The sequence below is a fragment of the Corvus kubaryi genome, unplaced genomic scaffold, assembly GCF_017639235.1.
Source record: "Corvus kubaryi isolate FWS band 111438036 unplaced genomic scaffold, C.kubaryi_AGA036_p1.0 split1-65, whole genome shotgun sequence".
In the NCBI taxonomy this organism is placed as follows: domain Eukaryota; kingdom Metazoa; phylum Chordata; class Aves; order Passeriformes; family Corvidae; genus Corvus; species Corvus kubaryi.
In genome coordinates, this window is record NW_024582080.1 from 7,782,887 (window position 1) to 7,802,618 (window position 19,732).

General features: G+C 39.4%; 1 protein-coding gene across 2 annotated transcripts in view; it reads left to right on the plus strand.

Annotated features, from left to right (window-relative positions):
* Positions 1–19,732, plus strand: part of LNX2 (ligand of numb-protein X 2) — a 59,539-nt gene that overhangs the window by 2,049 nt on the left and 37,758 nt on the right. The gene's annotated exons all lie outside the window — the stretch shown is intronic.

Here is a 19,732-nt window from a genome sequence, read left to right on the forward strand (position 1 = left end):
TGTTTGGCATTTGTTTGTTGTGCTCTCATGGAAGCACTGATCACCTCAGTGAAAGTTTCTTTTTTTTGTAAGCCTTTACCCATACTGAGCGGCCTCAATCTTGGTATATAATTATGGGCCTGTATTACTGAAAAAACAGCAGAAGTTTGTTAGGTACTAGTTAAAACTGTATACGTGAAAATATGCTGAAATATCCCCTTCTTCCATCTCATTTTTCTGTACTTCTGAAGAATATTAATGTATTTGAAAGCAGCTGGGAAGAAGTTATACTAACAATATCAAAGTGAAATGTGTAAAGACACGATGTGTACTAGACATTGAATTAATATAAATTATTGCCTCGCATCAGCACAGGGTTGCTTGTTTAAAGAGCTACTAGACATTAAGAGCTGTAACTAATAAGAAAACAACATTAATTTGGTGTTAAAATGCTCCCTGGTGTAAAAGGCACCAGAGGAAGCTGGTTGCCTATTTGATACAGCAGTGGCTTGTCTCTGATATTTGAAAATTTTGTTGATTTGGTTTGTAGAAGCATTTTTAATGTGACACCATTGAATTGCATGCTGCTTAATTGCTTTATTAGGTCAGTGGAGTTTGTCCTTTAGAAATTGTAGTGCCTTTTGAATATGAAAATGCTTTTAAATATTAGTATTAAGTTATGTAATTGATAGGTCGAGATTTCTATGGAACAATAAAAATTAATAATACTGTTGAGTGTGCTTTTTGTGGGTATTTTTGGTCCTAATTTTGTAGATGTTTGTGCTTGCATTTGCTTAATTTTAAACATCCAAGTATTTCTTTTGGAACTAGAGGGTCTGTTCTTAGGCTTAATGTTAAGCCTGCATGTAAATGTTTTCAGGGTCAGGATTTATGTTCGCAAAATTCATAGGCTAAACCTGTTGTGTTTTCATACTGACTGCTCTGTATTCTGCATGAGATGATGTAGGTGGCTGGCTGGGGACTGGTCTGCACCTCGACACATGTGGAGATGCCCCCAGCCCTGCTGTTGTGTTGCAGGGGGTATCAGTGCTGTACCTAAGATGACCTCATCCTTGCAATGTGCTCTGCAATACTACAGATGTCTCTTTTATTTCCAGAGTACTTTGGTGATACCAGAGATGTCAATCCTTTATGTTCTCATAGATGCTTATTTCAACTGATGTCAGTTTCGCAAGTAATTTAGGGGCTGGAACAGGAGGGGAATCTCTTGCAGAGTCTCTCCTGCTGAGCTGTGTGTTAGATGGTGAACACAAAAACCAAAGTATGCAGCTGTTTGATATAAAGGCAGATAACTTGTGAACATGCAAGATTTCAAATTGTTTGGCATTTTTGCAGTTTTTTCCATCCAAATAGTGGGAACTATTTTTGACATGGAAACTTGGGTTAACACAGCTCAGTATTTGTAGTCTCATTTTTGCTTCAAGTAAGCAAATTGATATTGCTCTGGAGTTGTGGCATTTTGTTAAGAAAGTCTAGAATTTTCTTGCTGGCATCACAATGAACTGGACCAAATTGGGTAGGAAAGTAATTCTTAGATTATAAATGAGTCAGATCAGATACCTTATATGGAAGGTAATTTTTACTCAGGAAGAGTTGGTTTACTTTGGAATGGAGTGATAGATGTTGTATTTTGCCTGGCTGTTTTTACTTCCTTCCACAGAGAGGAATCCTTAAGTCATATTAGAATGGTTTGGGTAGAAAGGGACCTTACAGATCATCTGGTTTCAATCCCCCTGGGAAGGGACACCTGCCACTAGACCAGGTTGCTCAAAGCTTCATTTTGGAGGAGGTGATCTTTGAATATTAACCAGCTTTTTTGGGCTCCTCTTCCCTCAAGGGCGTTATCTCATTATGCTAAACCAAGCAGACCCCTGGAGAGGCCAGTCTGCTCCCCTGAAGCCCAGGGTACTGAGCCTGCCATGCTCCCTGCTCGCTGCCCTAAGGTTCTCAAACTCCACCATTCCAAGGTCACTGCAGCCAATGCTCCCCCCTAGATTCACATTCCCTACCAGACTCTTTGTTGCTGAGAACAAGGTTCAGCATAGCACTTCTTCTTGTTGGCTCTTCTGTCACTTGGAAGAGGAAGTGTTTTTGTATGTCTTTGGAGAGATTTGACAAACTTAACCACTGTTTGATGGGCTGTACAGAATTTTTCAAAAGAACCCTTGTTTGCAGAACAAAAGGCAATTTACTCAAGTAGGATATCCAATATATGAACTGATCCAGTTTTAAAATGTTGTAAATGGTAGTAATAAGTAGTTCTAAATAATGAAGCAGAAGGAACAATGACTTATTTATCCTTTTTCTAGCATAGAGTACAATGAAAAGTGGTCCATGTTAAAGGAGAACCCATATGTTTCCAGGCAAAGGGAGGCACACAGTAGTTGCAGAAAGGCAAACCGGGACTTTTGGATTGTGTTGCCTGGAATGGTGTAGTGCTGTCAGATACTATTCTGCACAGTGTGGAAAAATGAGCTACAAGCTTCCTACTTCTGCTTTGTACATTCCTTGCAGTGGGAGCGATTTTGAAGTGTGATGCAGGCTGTGTTCCCCAGCCCCCGAGATCACACTACCACTGCATGTTCCCATGACCTTCTCTGAGGAGGTTGCACAAGCCCAGTGGAAGATGTCAGGATGCTGGCATTATGCATTCCCAGGGGCTGGCTCTTCAGAAAACAGTTGGTAATAAGCACAGTTTATTATTGGGTTCAAGTCAGTGTTCTTAAATGCTGGCACTTCTGTTGACTCTTGCAGTTGTACTCATTGTGTAGATTTTTGTTACATTCTTCGCATGCAATTTTTGCTTGAATCTGCGCTGTCTGCCACAGACAACCCTCTCTTAATGCAGTGTCATTGTTAAAAACTGTGACCCCAAAAGACCAAAGAATACTGGTGATGAAGGATTTTAAGCTCTTACCTTCCTGTGGCTTTCTTTGTTCTTCACACTGGTGCTAATCCTTGTTTCTGAATTCATAGATAGGAAGAAGAAAGCTGGTGCAGCAGAGGTTTTTGGCACAACAGAAGAAAATTGAAATTCAAACAAAGCTAATGGAGGCTGACTTGTGTACTGAAACCAGTTCGTGGAAAACGATTTTCCATGGTTGCTGTCTTGTGTTTGGACAAGCTGTCGTGTTCTGCCACAGGAATGTTGTGTTTACTTTGAAAGGACCAACCCAGGAGGCTTTTCTTGTGATACAAAGCAACGTTTCAGAATCCAGACATGTCGTGATTCTTCTGGCCATCGAGTTTTGGTTGGCTTTCCTGAACGAGGTCTAAATTTTAAAAAAACAAATAAAGCTTGCCTGGTATCAGTGAGCCACCTTTGTTGGTGCATTTTACTTTGTCATGAAGTGAAAGTGCTTTTGTCTGCGTACCTCATAGTCCCCAGATGAAATGAGCTGTATCATAGTGGCAATAGGATAGAGCCTCTAGTGGGGGGTTCTGTGGCTATGGCCATTTCATCCAAATAATTCTTCGAATTGACCAGCAAAACCAAAACAACAAAGAGAAAGCCCATTACCCCTACAAGGCTCTTAAGCTAACCATATTCTGACTTCAACACAGCTGGTTCAGTAAGAGCCTGTGCAGAACAGCACCTTCGAAGCCCATCTTACGGCCAAGTAGCCTCCATTTAGAGCAAGTCACATTTCAAGGAGGATGCTGGAGACATTAATATCTGGATGTGCCTCATGGATAGTGCACTGAATATCTACAGTAGATTAAATACTTAAGTATGGATCTTATTAAGTTGTTCTCTACATGTTTGGAGCTTAAAAGTTACAGAAAAAACCCAAACGAGTTGCTACTATTGCCAGTTCATGTAGAGGAGGATTCCTTACTCTTACTTCCAAGTTCACGCGTTTATGTACCTGTGGCCCACCCTTCTTTGTCTTTTGGTCTCTTCTTACTGGATCTATTGCCCTGCCCCATGTAATTTTCTCTTACATTGGTGTTTTAAATCGAGTTGACATTTATTTATAACCAGAACGAATTAAGTGTAAATGAAGGCTGATCGATGCATCACAAGACCACATAGATCCTGATGTGTTGTGTAAGCGTTCTGGTCGTGTTCAAAGAGTTTGCCATAAACCCCATCCCGATGGTGCGTCTCTAAGCACCTTGGCACAGTGCGTGTGCACCACAGCTCTCAGCCAAACCCATGCTGCTCCGTGGGGGCTGCCCCAACTCTGAATTGAAGTAACTTGTTTTTTAAATTTCTCAAAATACTTTTTTCAGTCAGGCTTCTTCCGGAGCAGATTGATGAGGGTTTCCTTCTGTCTGGCCTCTTTTTCCTGTTTTTATGTCTTGTTTGCTCTAGTGCAGTTTTCTCAGCCTTTTATTGTTACTGACAGAAGCTAATGAAGGCTCACCCAGTGAATTAGTAAAATAGTTCTTTCCTGCCTTTATGTTAATTAAAAATTAGTACAAGTCAATTCCTGGACTATTTTTACAATTAGTCCATTGCTAAGCTGTCATTTCTGCTTCAAATGAAGATTGAAGGTTTAAAATTCACAGGGTTTCCTGCCTAGTATTAAACCAGTATTGAATGCCTTCAGATTTAGGTTCACTTCTTAACTATTTTAATTCCTTTTAGATGTTAAAGGTACAGCTAGATTCATCCAGATTCAATTAGGCTAAAAACACAGATATGTTTGTGTGTTTGTGGATCTATCATGCATTTCATGCAAATGTCTTAAAACTGTGTAAGTTAGGTCTGTACATACACATAACAAAACTTCATAAGAATTCCGTGACAGCTGTCAAACGTGTTTCCTTTTGAAACCACTAATAAAAAAGGTACCTTTCTACTTTGTCCGGCAAAGTAACTACTCTTTATTCCTGTTGTCTGGGGGGTGGCTCAGCATGTCTGTTCAGCACTGATACTTTTATATTCTATAGCTGGAAGTGGCATGAGCTGAATTGGGCTTTACTACATGTACAGCAGCATATATACCTGTCGTGGTGTATTTATACAGTGTTGGAATGATCCTGCATAAATAATCCTGATGGATTTAGTTGTGTGGAGGGTTTTTTTCCCATTTTGAAATCTCTTTTGACTGTAGCTGCTTACTTATCTATTGAATGTGGCTCCCCTGCTTTTTTGCAGGGAAAATAACTTTGCAGTGAAGCAAAAGTGAAGGTGATTTAGTGGTAGTATGAAGGAGAATCAGCAGCACAGCTTGTCTGAGCACTTGACCTGAGATGTCTTGCCGTGTAAGCAGAAAAAGAGAATCTATGGGAAAATTAACACTAAAGTAAGTGGTAACACAAGATTTTGGGTTACTGGAGTGTGAAATGAAAACTGTTAACAGTCCTTTCTTCTGCAGTAAGGGATGTGTGCTGTTGACCAGAGAAATGTTGTAGAAGTGTAATGCTTTCCTAACTGATATTTTGAAAAGTTTGGAAAGCTGTGAAGCCAGGAAATGTTCCTAAGCATTGTGCTGTTATGAAGTTGAAGATGCTTGACTAGGAACTTTTTGGTACAGCTTGACTTGTTATCTTCTACAAACAATCAGATCTGGATTTCACAACAGGTGAAGCCTTTAAGTAAGCCTCAAGTTGAGTGAAGGCAACTTATTTCACACAGTAATGTTAACATTGTGCTGACATTTTTATTTTTGCCTCAAATTGTCAAAAAGGGAAAGAGTTTTGTTTTAGCTGATACTGACTTTGAGGATAAAGAGGATGTTTTGATCTAAAGTGTTCCTGTAGGTGAGTCTGTTTAAACCTGAAAACCTGCTTAGCAGGTTAAGTTGATATGCAGGAGAGAAGGGACTTCACTACAGTGCACCCAGGTATTAGGAGCAGTTGGTATCCTTTATATACCCTTTTTAAAGTGATGTATCACATGTTGAATCCTATTTAGCCATCCCTGTGGCTTGACTGTACAGTCGAATCCACACTGGTGACTCCATAGGGTTCTTTATGGGTATGAGAGTTCTTTTGTCTGCTTCTGCTACCGAGAAAGTCACTGAATTCAGCACAGTTATGATGATATGGTTGCAGAAAAGCAACCCTGATGGGCTTTCTTTGCTAAGGCTCAATAGCTGCTTGTACAGATCTGGTTAACATTCTGCTTGACACTGAGCTTTACGTGTATGTATGTATATATAAAACTAATTTCTGTGTGTAAAAAAATAAAACATCTTAAAAAGGGAAAAAACAAACCCTATAGTTTGTTTTCTTTCTTTCTTTTTTGCTTTTCAGATCTTAGAAATCCTTCCAGATTTAGCTCCAACATTAAGTATTTTTATGGAAGAATGGAGTATAAATATGGAGTGAAAGACATTACAAAATCTGAGCCAGTATGTTTTTACCAATTTAATTATTGTTCAGTTCTGTAGTTTTTACTTTTTAGTAGTAAAATAAATAGTCTTCTGATGCTTTCAGCAGTTATAGCAGTGAGGAGCTTCAATCATGCAGTGTTTAAATAAAGAGGAGTACTGTTAATTGTCAACACTGATTATAGAAAATGTCATGAGTTTATGTGTTCCATTGTGGGGATTTTCACCCCACACCAAGAGTTTGGAACACAGTAAATGGATGATGGAAAAATAGTAACCTTTGTAAGATAAAAGGAGTTACTTTCTTAATTTTCCAGCTGATGAGTAAACAAAAAAAGAAAGACACCAAGTTGCTTTTGCTATCATGATATATTTTTATTAGTCCACAAGTTGTTCTGTCCTTATTTAATAATAAACTTACCCAGTTTTCTGACATAAAATTATCCTGCTTCTCAAATTTGGAATAAATTTGGAGCAATTAAAAAGTGGAGTAATCAAGCAATCATTTAATCAGGATTAAAACTGTATGTAAATATATTTAAGTATTCATCTATAAAATTACATTTAAATATAGTGATAACAGTCTTTATTAGAAAAAGTGCTCTGATTTAACATGAATTGACAAGGATTAGGATTTAATAATTGATTAATTACTGTTTCCTCTTCGAGGGGGGAAAATATTTTCACCAAAGGTTTTGCTTTTAATACTACCATCTTTTTTCCCAGATGTTCTTGAATACATTCTGCATTGTTTTAAAACAACTCTAATCTTTAATACGATTATCTGTAAATTTCCTTTGTTTACTGAGGGATTTTTTCAGATTATCAAATCATTTTATATACAAATCCTCCTTTCCTTGGTGCGTGCTGTAACTCTTCATTGCATGCCCGAGGCAGTGCCCCAAATGAAACCAACTGACATCAATTATTGATGATTACTCTGCCCGCTGGGAAGTGAAATCAAGTCTCAGGTCTTAATTCAGGATTTGTTTCAAACACTGGGTAATGAGAGCAGGTGCAGGGAGACACCGGAGCAGACGCATTGATTTGCAGTGTAAGCATAGACAGGTGCCTTACGGAGTACACAGGATTGAGAAGACAAAATGGTTACAGCTGGAGTTGTCATTGCTTCTGAAGAGCTTGGGTGATGTGTTTTCCTGGTACCAACATACCAAAACGAGAGGAGCAATTTTTTTCTCATCATGGTGATAATATTTCATTACACTGGGGCATGTGATAGCACTTAACAGGAGGGGAGAGCCCCTCTGTCCCAGTTCTTCATCCCACCTAAATGTGGCCTGATTTGATTTGCTGTGACTCCATCAGGCTTCACAAGCTGAAACTGTACTCCTTGTTTCTCATGCACCAGTAACTGTTTTTCAGTGGGGTTTCCTAAGTGTGAACTCAAGCAACCCAACAATGGAAATACGCTTATACATCCCTTATGGTACTCCCTTTTGTGTCCATGCTTTGTGTGGGATTGGGTTGTGGGGGAAAAAGCTTCAGAACAGAAACCAGCAACTGGGTTACAACATAGGTTCAGTAGACATGAGGAAAAATTGAAAGGCAGTGGATAAGCTAAAACATGGCATTTCTTAATTTTGTAAATAGCTACATGTAATTGTAGGGATTACTACATGTAATTTTCGACATTGGCTTTTTATTGCAACACTTGCAGCAACTACATCATTAAAAAAATCCTTATTGCTTGTGAGGTTGAGAAGGAGCTGGCAATACTGGCTGAGCTACAAGACAGCTTAGACACAGCCGAAAACTTATTATCCTATAGGGGAAAATAAGTCTGCTTGATTTTTTTTCTGGTGAACAAAGTAATGAGTGAGGATTTGGGTCCAGCCAGATTTCCTCCACTGCAAATTTTTTCCAATGCTGGCAGCCCCTCATTGGCCTGCCTGCCTGGGTTTCCCTGCAAAGCGTTCACTCTTGTGTGTTGTGTTGGTAATCTTTCAGGCTTTCTGAACAACAGACAAAAGAAGGGAAATACACGTTTTATTCAAAACCCAGTGTGGAATTTCTTGGGACAGAGCAAGGTGTGCAGAAACATAAGCATTTTTCATGTTTGAGGTTGTCAGAATCTGTTGTAGGGAAAAAGGTCGGATATGAATACAAGAGTCTGATGTTTCCCCATCAGGACTGCCCCTCCATCCTCCGTCATGGATTCAGAAGTTCCAACACCAAATGTTAGGCAGGAGCAAGAAGTAAGTGAAAGAGGATGCATCTTCGAAGGACAAAGCAACGCAGGGAGAGCTTCCCTTGTTGGCAAAAGCCTGAGTAAGCAGGTGGGCTGGCAGCGTGCCCTCAAGGTTAATGCAGTCGGTCACCAAGCTGGAGGGGAAGGCAAAGCCCTCCCTACTGCCAGGCCTCTCAAGAAAGGTGCTCTGAGCAGGCTTCTGGCTGCTGCCTCTCATTTCACCTTGGGTGCTGGGAGAAAGAAATGGTAGCTAGGACTGAGACAATGCAAGGCTAAAAAAAGCCAACCAAAAAATCAATGTTTATAGTATTGATGTCATTTAGAGCCATGTTGGTTTCTTTCTTTGGTGAGCTCCAAGTGGCAGGAGGGCCAGTGTTTCCTTTCTTCTGCAGATGAGCTGCCCTGGTAGGCTCAGAGGCTGCTGTCTGCCCACCCAGCCACCCCAGCTGCCTGCCGTGCTGGCTGGGATTTTATGGTGCCTCTGAGGCTATTCCTGGATGTCAAGTCTATATTAGAGAAATACTGACAAATTTTTTTAGTGCTAATGCAGGAGCGGTCTAGCTGAGCAGAGACAGTGATATTGTTAATTTTCCAGGCTGTTGCTATCTTACTCTCAGCCGTCCCTAGACATCGTCACCATTTTATGTTTCCTCTCTAATGGCATGAGCCAGGATGTCATAATACTCAAAATCAAATGTACCAGAAAATATAATAAATTAGAGTTGGGCTAGCAGAGTAATTGAAGAATAAACTGAATTTAAACTAAACAGGATTATGTTATGAACTGATTGCTATTCACAAAATGCGCCAGAGGAGTGTGACTTCATGTAGATTTACTATTGATGGCAGCATTTCCTAGATGACTATTGGCAATAAAGAAATGAAAATGATGTGAACTTTTGAGTTAGTACCAGAACATAATATTGCAATAAAGGAAAAGTACTGTTCTTGTTACACTGCAAAGTGATTCCGGAAGAAAAATTTTCTTGTGTTTTATTTATTTATTTATTCAAGATGTTTACATGTATTTAGAAATCCTTGAGTTTATAAAAAGGGAATGCAGGCCTTGGCATGGAAAGAACTAAATCTTCCCTCAACTCTTAATGTAATTCTTTTGTGAGAAACTACTTAGGAAATGTAGTGGTATAGTGGGTTCCTGTCAGTTCAGAAAATTGAGTTTAAGGACATTTGATGTCCTTGAGGAATTTTGAAGTTGTTTGCTGGGACAATTTTACAGCAGATACTCTGTGTATTTTTCTTTGAATAGAATTTTCTATTTTTTATTTCATTAAAACCAGGTAATACATAAGACATTTTAAAAATAACCCTCCAGCTATGATGCTAGTAGAGATGTAGGGAGATGGCATAAGATATGGATTTGTGAGCTACAAGTTACCTGAGCTGAGCCCTGTGTTGTTCTGTTCTCTTGAAGTGTGAAATGAGGTAGTGCTAGTGAAAGGCACCCTGAAGGTTGCTCATAACACTAGAAGCCATGGGAAAGCCTGTGGAAATGGAAGCAGTCAGAAGCAGGTACTTGCTAAAAGATAACAAGTGTTGTCTGAGCTGCAGGGTTGAGAAATCTGCGTGGGTTGTACGAGAGTAGGCCCTGTGCTGAAGCTGGCCTGTTGATGTTAAGTAGTCAAATTGCTGGTGTGCAGAGAAACTTAAAAACTGGACAATACTTTATTTTATATTTATTCTAATTTTGAGTATGCAAAAGAAATTTTGTAAGGATGAGATTTTTGGTGGCAGTGATCCAAGCTCAAGGCAAGGCTCTGCCACTTTCAAAATTATGTGCTACAGTGGAATACCAGCAAACAGAATGGCTGTTCAGTGGTAGAAATCAAACAAGCCTTTGGTGGCAGTGGGGACAGAAGGGAAAAGAGCAATATTGCTGCACCAAAAAAATGAATTTTGTAATAATAAGCAATATGGTTTGTTAATAATTGAATGCTTTTAAGTTTAAAGGTTTAAGTTTCATTTAAACATGAAATGGTATTGTTTATTTTCATTATTCTTATAAAATTTAAGTAAGGTTCTTTACCAGGAATGGTAATGAAATCCATTTGATTTTTAAACTAATACTACAGAATAGTAAAAAAAGGCAGCTCTTGTGAGTTAAGTGCTTGAATATATACAGTAAGGTTTAGCATTATTAAACTAATTCAAAGTGCTGTTAAATCCCTTGATTTAAATTACTTCACTGTGCCATGACCTGATGGAATAAGTAATTAATCTAGAAGATGCAATTAATATACTACTTATATCCCTCATGTAGCACTTAAAATGAATTCTTTTTCTGTGTGTATTTTGATCACTTAATAACTTATCTCCTCATATCCTGTAGAAGTAGACTTGAGGGATCACCCCAGGAGGGAGGATGGCCATCTACTGCCTGTCCTTCTGGGCTGACTGGGGAGATAGTGAGGGCTAGTTTCATAAACAAGCTGCAGACCACCTTGGCTCTCTCTTCAAACTTGTGTAGAAGAGAACTTGGGACAATGCTGTTATAAGGGAAAAAATGATCTTCCTAACAGTAGGGGGGAAATAGGCAGCATTTAACCCACTTAAAAAGAAACAAGCAGTACTGGAATTCCTACAGGAAAGTTTTGAGGAAAGTAGTCTTCAAGATCTGATATTTCTGCTTGCTGCAATGGGAAGTTCTGATATTTTGTTAAAAATTAAGAGCTCTTCTGTGCTAGTGAGGACTCCCTGTTACTTTCCATCTGTCCTGCATCCCAGGTGACTTTTGGTGAATTAAAAAACACTGCTTATCTTTGAAGAGCTTTCCCCAGTGGAGCACAACACTTGTACCAAGTATTGTATGATAAAAGTTTTTTTCTAGCTGTGGTTATCTTTCCTAATGCTTCTTACCTCGTTAACTTAGCACATGGAATCTGTGCTATAGGTGGGCTCTTACTGCGGGTAAGACCACTGGAGAAACTTTGAGTACAGTTGTTAGGGAGAAATATGATGGGTAAGTGGAGTTCTTTCAGAGACTTGTGAAGCATGATTTTCTTTCAAAATACATTTGTGGCATGGAAGAAGGTAACTATTTCTGATAAAGTTCGTTTCAGTAGTAAACATTAGAAACAACTCAGTTTGAGCAGTCCAGATTGTTTTGGAAGCTGCAGGCAGTTGACTGATATTTTAAAATTTAAGCAGTATAATTTCTTTAACATTTAGAAGCAGAAAATCTAAACCATTTTCACAGGGTGAATGCATCCTGCAAACATGCGGCAGTTACCATGATTAACCATTGGAAAACAATGCTGTGCTCTATCCTGTTGTAATGTGGCTAAAAGTCCTTTGAGGATCAAAGGGAGTAATAACAAAGAACTCAAAGGTTCTGTTGCTGGGGTATGGGGCACAGGCACCTAGGACCTGTAAGTTTCTGATGTGAATGCTTTCAGTTAACACATGAAAGCTGAAAGGACTTTAAAAAGAAAAAAGTTTAGAAAGAAATACTAGAGGATGCTTTATGGTATTTACTCAAGAACTCTTCTTTCCTCATCTGATTGCTAGAGCATGAAACCATGGTGCATAAAAATGATGGGAGTTTTCATAATTTAAAAAAATGTTTATATATCTGGTGGCATCACTGATGGGCAGCTAATCCAGCTAGGTATGCCTGGTAATGTTTTGCTACAGACTGGGTAAATACAGTAAACACCTAGTGATGGGAAACCCTCAGGAACAGTAAACGTGACCAGCTAATACCACTGGGTAAAGATTTCACTGTTGGATGCAGAGCTGCAGAAATGTGTATTAAATGTGTATATGTGAACTAATTGCTTCAGGTAGTTACATTGTGCCCTGATGCTGTTGGGATCAGCATTTAATGCTACAATTCCTATTGACGAATGCTTTTCCTGTATTAAGTGGGCAGGGAGATAATGTTATGTAAAGTCATTGATGTCCTTGCATGGCGGCTGATAAGGGGGAACAGGTGGGATGGGAGATCTGAGGCTGATGTGCAGGGCAGCCACATCCATGCTTGTACACCCTGCTGCTGCAGTGGTGTTAGACTGCTGAGGATCATTGTACGGTATGTTGTTGAATACTGTAAGGAAAGACTTTTAAAACTCTGGCAATCAGCTTTGCCATGGAGATTTTTATGCCTGAAGAATCTCTTCAGTCTATTATTTTAAATTATGTATGTCCCAGAGCAAGTATAAATCATAGAATCAAAAAATACCAGGGTGGAAGGGACCTCAAGGATCATCTGGTCCAACCTTTTGACAAAAGCACAGCCTAGACAAGATCATGCAGCACCCTCACCAGGTGCATCTTGAAAGTGTCCAGCATTTGGGAATCCACCACTTCCTGGGGAGGTTATTCCAGTGGCTGATTGTTCTCATTGTGAAAAATGTTCCTTTTGTGTCCAATCAGAATCTCCCCAGGAGTAACTTGTACCCCTTACACCTGGTATTTTCCTTGCGTCTCCTTGTAAAATAGGAGTCCCCAGCTTCTTTGTAGGCACCCTTTAAATACGGGAACATGTTGATAAAGTCTCCCCTAAGCCTTTTCTCAAGGCTACACAAACCCAGTTCTCTCAGCGTCTCCTCATATGGCAGAATTTCCAGTCCTTTGATCATCTTTCCCCTCTCTGGGCCTTCTCCAATTTCTCCACATCTCTTTTGAACACTTTAGGTGTGTCCATTAGATAGGGACGTGAACAGCTCATAAATTCAGATGTTGCTCTGTTTCATGTTCAGTCAAATAGACTTTGATGGTTTTAATGTAGCAGCACAAAGGCATTTTGAGTTTTGTGAATGCAAAAAGGACTATTAATTCCAGCTTTATCCCTGAAAAGTTGAATGAAAAAACCCTTTCATATGTTTTGGTATGTCCTTTTCCTACCTTAGTAAGAACTGCTTCTCTTTAGCCGTTATAAAGGATGTAGTAGCTGAAAGGATGCTTTTTTCATGTTAAAGAAAAGAAAGAAAGTGAGAAACTGCAAAATGAGTTTAGAAGATTGTCAGCAGAAATATTTCATGGGGCTTACAGAGGATCCCTTTGTGTGAAAGTGGGAGAACTACAGATATAAACTAAGTCCCTAAATGAGGCAATAGTTTGTTTGAAGTGGCATACCAGTAAAATTGGAATTTTTTTTCCTCTCGGCTCTTCCACCTGTCTGAAGAGGGCATGGAAAAAGCCCATCAGAAAAGTTCATAAAGGTTAAAACCTTTATGACTGTCAGTGATTTAGAGATTATTGGGTAAAGGCATTAAATAAGTGGAGTGTACAGTGACTGTATCATGGGCTGTATGTTGTTCTGTTACACCTTACCTTTAAAGTGTCGTGAGTTGAAAATGTGTTTCCTCATATTTATGCACACCATAGACCAGCACAATTGCTCAGCTAAATAAACAGGACATTTTCAATTATAAAGTGCCATTACCTTTGTGTGTTCTTGTCATTTATGAAATCAGTGGGTGGTTAATTAAATTGCTCCTTTGGACTCTCCTGAAGGCTGTGTATTAATTATGTTTTAGTGGTGGTGTGCACATTTCTCAACTTTTTAATGAGGGTAAAAGTTGTTTACCTCTTCCTTTGGAAATACTTTTTTTTTTTAGATTACTGTAATATGGGGGTTTGTGGTAAATTTTTCTTTATTTCTTTCATATTAGATCTCATTATTCAGCTGCTCTTTGCAATCATGTGGCATGCTTAGTTTAAATGAAATCTTAAAATGTTAAATTTCATGTTGCAAACTACTACTAAAGCTGCAGAGTCTGTGTGTTAAGCCCCATGTTGTTGGAGGGAATAGGTTCATCACTCAGGAGAACAGGCTTCCTTCAGCCACTCAGGTCTTTTGAAGACATGGCTTCTGAAGGCAATTCTGGAACTCACATCCAGAATTCTTGTTCAGCCTGTTGGCTGAGCAGGCAGATTTCAGCTGTCCTCTTCTGCTTTCATCAGTAGTAGGAGCAGTGCTGATGCTTGCGAGTTTGGAGGGAGGCGTGTGGCAGCAGGGCTGGGCTGGGGAGCAGCTTTTGTGTGGCATGGTGAGGGCTGTGCTTACACCCCCTTCCTCTGCTGTGTGGTGTTTCACCACGCTGTTTCATGCAGCTGAGATCCTCATGGTAAAAATCGTGGTATCTTAGCAAATGCCATTTCCAGCTATGACTTTATTTTAATTAATGTCACATGTGCTGAAGGAGCCCCACGTAGGTGTAGTATTGGTGTGCTCACAGGGGAATACAGTAGCTGAGATTGGTTTGCGTTGGTTCTTCAGCTGAAATGGTGCATTACAAGTAGATGTAAAAACCCAAAGAAAATGCCCCTAGCCTGACATTGTCATTTTAGTGCTGTTGGAAATGTCTCTAGCGGAAGTCAAAAGTTTTCTTAGTGCTATGTCTTCGAGATACAATCACTGGTTTTATCTCATGGGAAGGAGCAGAATGGGCCTCACTTCTGACTGGACAATTTATTTAACTGTTCTGATGGTCTCACCAGGATTGATGTCTCATCTAAGCCATGCAGCTCTTCTGTGAACCAGAACGACATCAGTCCTTTTCATTATGCTGTTTATCCAATCCTGTTTGTTTAAAGCCGTGCCAAACCAAGAAGCAGCAAAAAGACAGTTTTGCTACTTTTTCATATGGATGATTTACTTTGCAGTCATGTTTTCTCAAGTGGAGAGTATTATAAAGGCCACCCTGAAGTCTTCTGAAGCATCCACTGAGGCCTCAAACTGAACCCTTTGCTGCTGGAGAACACTCTTGTACAGCTCATTTATCATGGTGTTTGTAGATTTGGGGTTTTTTTTCATGCACTTCATGGAGCTAAGAGAAGGAAGAGGATGGTCTTGAGGGATATAGTGGTTATCATATTTAGCTGGTTGTCGGCTCTCCTGTATGTAATTTGTATTATGTCCAGTATAAGGGAAAAATAATACTAAAGTATTCAATTTGCAAGAGGAGTTACTAGACTTTATAAAAGCTGCTGTGGAAGATAGTTTGTGTGTCTGCAAATAAGCACAATTTTGTAGTATTCAAAAAGCCAGGAACTTAATTTGAAAGCAAATCATAACAATTTTTTCCCCTCCTTTTCTAATTGACAAAAGTAAAGCCATTTCAGGATGTAAAATGGACTTTCTGCGTTGAAGACACCTCTAGTATTGAGATACTGAATTATAAAACTATACAGAAGTAGAGACTTTTTCAGGAAGTATGTGCAATTTTGAGAACAGTTTCAATGTCTCACGTCAACTTTCTTCTTCAAAAAAGCAGAATTTTCTTAAATAGAGGGGTGGAAGAAAGAAAAAGGATGTTACATAATCCAATTTGTTGTTTTTCTTGCAAACATTGTGTTGCTTTACATAGTATTTATAGCATATAGCAGGACAGGGACTCAAAATGTCGTGTCTGTGTTGTAAAGCCACCGTACGCACGGAGTTACTGTGAGGATTCCTGCGCGGGTCATCCCCGCACACGCTCACCGGGTGCGCTTACAAAACTCTGATGTGCTGCATGGAGTAGCAACGTCTCATTATGCATTCATGAGAAATTGCTGGCGACATTTTAGCCCGCAGTTAATTTTAATGTTAAGTTTAGGTTTTGAGAAGGACACAGTGTAAGAGAGTGCCTGCAGATCTTTTACACTGACTCCTGCTCCGGTTATTCATTGCTGAGCCACAGCTGTTAGGGCTTCATATTCGTGTGAGGTTAGGTGATTAATTTACTGCTTTAAGGAAATCAAACCCCGAGAGCTGCTTAGTGGCTTTAGGAGGAGCTGGTCCTGTTTTAATTACCCATTGGTGATTTAATTTGTGTATACCAGCATGTCGACAACCTTTTTCCTTGGCGTTCTTGTTGTCATGTGATATCCCCTCCTCCAGGAGACCAACAGTATGTTCTTCTTTTCCTGTTGGGCAGGTGTTCTGTGCTCCCTCCTCGCCTCTGCTGGGATGGAAGGCTAAGAAATGTAGACTAGAAAGGTGATGAAGGGAAGGGGCTATCATGCTCTGTGTTGCAGGTTTTGTAACAGATCCTGGGTGCCGGCTGCCAAGGAATCGTACCAGGGTGTTTCCAGGGCTCTGCTCGGCATTTTAAGGATGCTCCTCTTCAGAGGCTGGGCACTGAGTCCTTAACTGCAGGTTAGACCCTGTGATGAGAATTAAAAACAAGAAATGAGGGGTATGCTTTTGATTCAGCTTGTTTCAAATGCATAGGCTATTCAAACATGAAGTGTAATGTGAGTCTCTTTTAAATTAGCTGGTTTGTGCTTTTTGTTTTTGTTTTCTTTATTTCTTTTTCCTAAGCTTTTTCCTAAATTATATGTTTCTCTGGTATTTTTTATTTTTTTTAACAGGCTGATGCTTTGCGAAATGTTGTGGTCAGGAATCTAGATTTCACTTGACTAAATACAAAGGCTGTTTCTGGTGATTTGTATGTATGTATGTGAATTTTTAAAGATTAAAAGAAATTTAGCTTTGCACAGTTGTAAAATTCAATTTTAAAAAACATTTCATGAATTACGTGAGAATCTTACAGAGTATCTTTGTTGTCAGGAGGTGAGAAGAAGTGAAATAAAATGAAACATTTATGCAGATACAAGCAGAGGTCTGTGTACCTTCTGCCTGAAATTAAACCAACGTCCTCCTTTCTCATGGCTATTTGTATTATTTATAATTGCATGAGATGTGTATCAAGAGGGTGGCTGGGGAATAAGCTCTTAAATGTGAAAGCTCTTTGGTCTCCTAGGATACGTGTGTAGTAGTAGTTGTACAGTTATCCATAAGGTTTTCCAATGGGCATCCTAGAAACCCTGGTAAACTTCCAGGTAGCCTTTATTAACCACCTCGCAAAAAAAAAAAGGTTGCTCATTTCGCTGGGTGCTGTGCAGAGCATGCAAACTTTAAGTAGCACAAGTCCTTTGATTAAGACTTACTTAAAAATTGGGAAGGGGTGATATGCTTCTGAAAAACAGAACAAGAAACTGAAGATCATTCAGGCATTTGTTCCTTCTATTTTTAATAAATCTGTTTGCCTTCAGGATTTGTTGATGTGTAGGAATTTTGAAATAACTGCACTTAATGTTTCCAAGTAGAAATGTTTGTCCCAAAGAATAATTCCCATTTTGCTGTTTTTCCAGGATTTGAGGAGGGGAAGGAAGGGGAGAGAGAAATGGGAGATCAAGTGAGGCATCAGGTCTGGCTGTCAGGAGTTGTTTCTTTTAATTGCAGATTGGAAGTTGTTGGCAAGGTTCAGTGGTTTTTTTGGTATATTTTCTTACCCTAAAAATACTGTGTATCAATGCTAACAATAATTATTTGGGATAAGGTTTTATAGCTACTTCATGGCATGCTTTGGCCCTCAGTTTTCCACTAGTTAGGAATCTCTAAGCCAAAGCACCCCCTTGGTTGCATTTGCAAGTTTGAAGGGAGTCAGGAGGCTAGTGGAAAACAGGGGTCTCCAACCAGCAAGAACCTCAGCCGATGTGCTGTTCTCCAAATCCATCATCGAGAAAAAAAGCACACCTTTATTATATATGGGAAAGCTGCAGTGATTTATTTTCATGTACTCAGTGGAAAAAAAAGTCTTTGTAAACGCTTTCTGTTTTATATTCCACTTAGTAATAAGGGTTGGCTAAAGCAACAACACAACATGCTTTAACAGCAAAGTATCAGTTCAGAATTTAACTTTATTGAAACTTAATATTCAGTTGAACTGGTCTGTATGGACAAGCAGTAAATCTGAGTTCATATTTTTCTAGTCCTGAAGTTTACAAAGGGAAATGTATGCAAATTACTCCCTTTAGCCAAAGTATGGTATATTATTGCAGTAGCTTTCCAGTGTAACTTATTGGTTCTGTGAATAGTTTTGTCTTTCCTGTCTTAAAATTCTTCAACTAGGATGGCCTTTTCATGACTCTGTCCTCCTTATATCTTTCATTTACAGTGTCAAGTTGCCTAGGATATTATTTATTGTTTCTGTATTCTCATCCTGTATGACTGATAATAAGAGGCAGTGTTGCTTGTAGCTGAGTCTCCTGCTTTTAAAGTTGTCTCCTTTGAATGAAACTCTCATCATGTTCTTGTCTGGACTTCAGGTTTTCAGATTGCACACAGAAAGGACGGGATAAGGGCTTTTAATTACCGTTTGCCCTTGTCTTGGTTCGTTAAATTGAAATTATTAGCTTTTTAACTCTGAAAATCAGTGAAAATCAAGGCTGTTTTCTTATTGCAGTATTAAACAGTTCTTCACTGAAGTGTGGAAAGTTGGGTTTCTGACCCAAATGTCTGTGTCTAGGTGGAAACTAGTAACTGTAGAGCAGACTATTGTTTGGGGTATTTTGTGGAGGTTCCCTCATGCTTCTCTGTATTAGAAGCTTGATGCAGAAGGGACCCTTCTCAGGATAGTGTGCACTTGTTTTCTGGGTATTCCTTAGCTTTTTTTAGTGACTGCCAAATGAAGATGACTTATGGCATTGTCTGTTTGACCCACTTAGACCCCCTTCCTTTGAGTCACTGCACTGCTCTGAACTTGATGGTAAGTTTGAGTTACTTCTTTAAAGATCTGGGTTTTACGAACAGCCAGTTTGCAGGTGAACTTCCGAATAACTCCTTGAATCCCTGTTGCTGCTGATAGGAGAAAAAAAGCTTGGAAGTATGCTATTTCCAAATAATCCGTTGCCTGAAGCTATCCTGGCCTTATGAACACAGATGCTGCTGCTGTTTCTGTATGAAGGGTAGGCAGGTGTCTACAGCCCCTCTGGTCCTTGTGTTGCATTTCTGCAGTCTTTGTGCACAGCACTGCTCCCTTTTCGTGGAAAAGAAATACATCCCATGGGAATGTGTGTCCTTATCTTGGAGACGCCATAATACTTTGGGGTCATTTGCACAGTTTCCAGTGCAGCAGGAGTGTTGTCTGGGGTGGTTTCTGGCTTTTGGACAATGTAGCAATTTAAAAAAAAAGTTTATAAAGTTAAAAAAAATGTTTAAGTACCTGGCGTAAAACATGTGAAAGTGTTTAGTCTGAGTTGGGAGTTAAAAAAAAGTATGGAAATAAAAGGCAGTTTGAATTTTTTATGTCTGTGAACCTAGCCTAACTAGTTGAGAAGTGCTTGGTTTGGGAAAATGAAGATTGTGGTTAGGGAGTGCAAAGAAGATGGGTACTCCAGAGGGCAAGTCGTCTGCCTCTTAAAGACCTTTTTCCAACAGCACTGCTAATGAAGTAGTATCCTTCAAAGCAAGACTGGTATTTTAAAAGCTAGCTCTTAAGGGTTGAAT